Below are 4,524 nucleotides of genomic sequence, written 5' to 3'. Positions count from 1 at the left end.
TGCCAAAAAAATCCATTTTGGTTTTCCCAAAATGGAATTTTTCAGAATTTCCCTCCCACAAAGTATTTTGAGATTTTAACTTTTTGTCCTGAGTTAGGATGATTATTTTTTTTGAAATCTCAACATTTTCCATAGGAGAGAAATTCCATTTTCAGGCCAGCTCCTCTGACTTCTATTTATTATTAAATCATGAAACTCATCCTCTCAGATTCAGTGAGGAATAATTTTCTGGTATATTGTCTTCCTCAAGGCATCCTTCACCTCCTTGTTCCTCAGGCTGTAGATCAGGGGGTTCAACATGGGGATCACAAGGGTATAGAACATGGACACCACTTTGTCGTACTCTGATGAGTTGCTGGATGTGGGTCGTAAGTACATAAAGAACAGAGCCCCATACAGTATGGAAACGGCCGTCAGGTGGGAGGTGCAGGTGGAGAAGGCTTTGCGTCTGCCCTCGTTGGAGCGGATCCGCAAGATGGCCACCATGATAGAAACATAGGAAATGAGGATGACCAGGATAGTACTTAGTGCAGCTGCAGCAGCAAAGAGGAAATGCACTGTGTCACCCATGCGAGTGTCAGAGCAGGAGAGTTTCTGGAGTGGGGGGATGTCACAGAAAAAGTGATCAATGATATTAGGGCCACAGAAGGACAGGCTGAACAAAGAGCCTGTATGCACAATGGCATTAATGGAGGCATAAATGTATGATGCCACTACCAGCTGGACACAGACTTTCCTGGACATAATGAGCGTGTACATCAGCGGCTTGCATATAGCTATGAAGCGATCATACGCCATCACGGCCAGAAGTAAACCCTCAGAGTTCACAGAGAAGGAGTGAAAGAAAAATTGCGTGGCACACCCAGCAAAGGAAATGACTTTACTCTCTGCTAAGAAGTTCACCAGTGCCTTAGGGGCAATAATGGAAGAGTAAGTGATGTCTACAAGGGACAAGTTGCTGAGGAAAAAATACATGGGGGTGTGTAGCCGCGTCTCGATCCTGATTAAAGAGATCATGCTGAGATTCCCCGCTAGGCTCATGGTGTAGATAAGCAAAAACATCCCAAAGAGGACAGCTTGCAGAGATCGACTGCCTTTGAATCCTAGAAGGATGAACATGGACACTCCAGTGTGATTGCCATGCGCCATATATTCCAGGTGCGATCGATGCTGTTGGGGTAGAAGAAAGAAACACGGCCAAGGTAAAGCTTATGATTCAAGATTAACCATATGGGGCTGGGAGGTGGATACCGCCATTGTGAAATACAGTAGAAAGCCAAGATACAAAAGCCAAGTTATGCTGGTCCGGCTGTGTGACATCTGCAAACTTAAACTCATTTCATGTAAGTCTGTATAATTGCCAAGATTTTTACTCCTTTTAAAGAAAAGAGATTATAAAATAAAATAGAAAGATCACTTTAGAATTTTCAAAGTCTGCATCCCTGGCATTTGCAAATATAGCTTCATGGTATTATATGGCTAGGCATCATTTGAAAGGAAGTAGAGAAACTAGAAAGGATCTGGAGAGGAGTGACAAAGGTGATCAAAGGGATGGAATGCGAGCAAAGGCTGAAGGAACTGGTCATGTTTAGTTTGGAAAAGAGGAGATTAAGGAGGGACATGATAGCCATCTTCAACTACTTCAAACACTGCCATAAAAAAATTGGAGAAAAGTTTTTCTCTCTTGCCACAGAGGGCAGGACAAGGGGCAGTGGGTTCAAACTACAGCACAGCCGATTTAGATTAAACCCCAGGAAAAGCTTCCTAACTGTCAGAACAGTTGGGCAATGGAACAGACCTGCCAAGGGAGGTTGTGGAAGCTCCTTCACTGGAGGTTTTCAAAAGAAGGCTGGATAGCCATCGGTCTTGGGTGGGTCAGACACAACAAACACTGCATCTTGGCTGGGGGTTAGACTAGAACATGACCCATGTGGTCCCTTCTAACCCTATGGTTCTATGATTCTCTGAACTCTGCAACAACCTGATATAGAGCAGAAAGGTGGATGAGGTGTTTGCAAACCAGCCTTATATTACAGCACTAGCACCCTTCCATAATTAAATCATCAGTTAGGAACCAGGATATATTTATGACAAGTCAGCCAAAACCTCACTTTTGGAATAAAGTCCCAGAGTAAATTCAACAAAGACAATTCTTTTGGAGATAACTAAGTTAATATTCACAAAGGGGGTGTTCACATAACTAAAGGAGGTATGAATGAACAGCAGAGTTCAACAAAGGGAGGCTGTAGTTAAACCATGGTTGAAAGAAGCCCTCACACCCGTTCTGGCCCCTGGCACTAGCATGGAACTGGCATAACTCAGCGAGGAATCAGAAGCAACACAAGTGGGTTTGGAAAAGATCACCATTCAAGAGAAAAACAGTCTACTGAACAGTGATATGAAAAAAACATCTCTCTCTCCTCTCTCTCACATTCACTATGGCAATATCACCCTCCCACCTCACCTGGTATCAGAGCCCAGGCTCCAGTGTGAGCCTGAATGTCTACACAGCTATTTTTGGCCCTGTAGCGCAAGCCACACAAGGCAGAATCAATTGACCTGGCCTCTAAGACTCTCTGCCACTGGTTATTTTTCCTTTCTGCAGTGTAGACATACTTTGAAGCTCTGTTAATCTCGCTCGTGTACCCAGAGTGCGTGGAGACAGTGCTTTCTTTCTCAGAAGATATTTTGAAAGCAGAAACATTAAGCAGCTTCCTAGTGAATACACACCCGATAGCCACCTAGAACTCCACAATGAGATGCGCCAGTAGCAGGGAGTGTCGGTCAGACAGCGTCCAGGGAGACGCTTACTTGGAATCCAAGTGGGTCCAAATGTGCTTGTTCTTCCACTTCAAGCTAATGAGAAAATCTGAAATAGACACAAGCTTTTTATTTTCGTTCCATTGTCTCTGTGTATCCACCCTGAACCCTAGCAGAGACTAGTGTGTTGGGGGAAGCCAGTGCTGCCCGTTCTGTACAGGACGTTCTTTCTACAGAGAGACACCATCTCTCTCTAGGGCTGCCAATCTAGAATAGTTCACCAGCGGAAAACCTGCTCGAAGAAGTTGAAAATGAAAACATTTGTTGTTCAAAAGCATGAACTGCATTTACAGAAAAAAAAAAAAAAAAAAAAAACCCTTACAACTTAATTCCTGGAAAACAAGGGGTATTTTTATCTGACCTTTTCCTTTTTTTTTTTTCCATTTGAGGAGCGTATACAATAACTTAGCTCACTGAAGCACATTGGGCCAGATCCTTAGTTGGTATAAATCATCACAGCTCTATTGCGGTCGATGGTGCTATGAGAATCGACAACAGCTGAGGGTCTCTAGCCCCATATATGACACTCCTCCCCCCCAAAAATCACATGCCGCATTCAGGGTAGTTTAGGCTTTCTATCCTATTTTACTGCACATTATACAATGAGAGAGAATCAAGACAACATTTTGGTGGTAAAAGAGTCACCATTTTCAGAACAGAAAAAACAACCACCCTGTTTCTCAGTGAAAAGAATGGATCTGGGTGTATTTACCAGGTAGCTGAAGAAAAGAAAACATTTTGTTTACTCACATTAGTCTTTGTCCTGTAATATGAAAGCTGCCTGTTGCAAGAGAGACATCTCTCTTTCTTGGATTCAAAAAGTGTAATTAGAGGCAGGGCGTATTTATTTGGTCTGCAGGCATTTGGAGACAGAATCCCTTAGAGCTGTCAATCTCACGTCGGGCACAAAGGGCATCATTAAAATGCCCTTTCGGTCACATGGGAGCAGTAGATAGTGGGATGCCAATCTGTTGGCTTCTAACTTTGTTCAAGTTCTTTGAAGCGTTGATGCTGCTCTCCATCCCTTTCCCCTGTTTTATGCATTCCATAAATCTGAACCTCCCCCTAGCAATAATTACTTCCAGTCAGGAGTAAATGTGGAAAAGTTTATTGAAAATGCATTTTCTGTTACATTTATTTAATTATTTTGTAATTGCAGAGAAAATTAGAATGGAGTCATTCCTAACACTGGTTTTTTGAGAGCCCAGAGATAGAAATTTTATAAGCAGTTTCCAGATAGAATGCAATGGATTGGGATTAAGATGCTTTTTTCTTTTCTTCAGATATGTCTAAAAACTTGGGATTGGAGTGGCAAAAAATGGCTGAAGATCAGGGTTGAGGGGCACTGGCAGACTCAGGGGTTCAGAAAGGGCTGAAATAGCATAGAGTGATGCATAGAGTAATGGGATGAAGGGCATGGCTGGGGGCATATCTCACCCTATATAAGCGATAATGTGTGTGTCTCTCTAGAAGTGATGATGAAATGGAATTAAAAAATACCAGGATGAGCATATCATGATAGGGACTAACGACTTGTGATTCTACTATGGAAAATCATTCCTCATTGATCTACTAGAATTCTTTCATTTTGTTGACAAAAGAGTGAATATGGGGGGAACCATCTGACATAGTATACTTGGACTTTCTTTGACAAAGTCCCTCACATGAGGCTATTAAGGAAGTCAGGTAGTCATGGAATATGAG

General features: G+C 42.6%; 1 pseudogene; it reads right to left on the bottom strand.

The window, feature by feature from the left end:
* Positions 1-210: 210 nt before the first annotated feature.
* On the bottom strand, positions 211-1,338 carry LOC112125850 (annotated as a pseudogene).
* Positions 1,339-4,524: the final 3,186 nt, after the last annotated feature.

This window comes from Terrapene carolina, unplaced genomic scaffold, assembly GCF_002925995.2.
Source record: "Terrapene carolina triunguis isolate 2854851 unplaced genomic scaffold, T_m_triunguis-2.0 Scaffold34862, whole genome shotgun sequence".
Taxonomy (NCBI): Eukaryota; Metazoa; Chordata; order Testudines; family Emydidae; genus Terrapene; species Terrapene triunguis.
The sequence above is the reverse complement of the archived record's forward strand: the minus strand, read 5'-3'. Positions and strand labels throughout refer to the sequence as shown.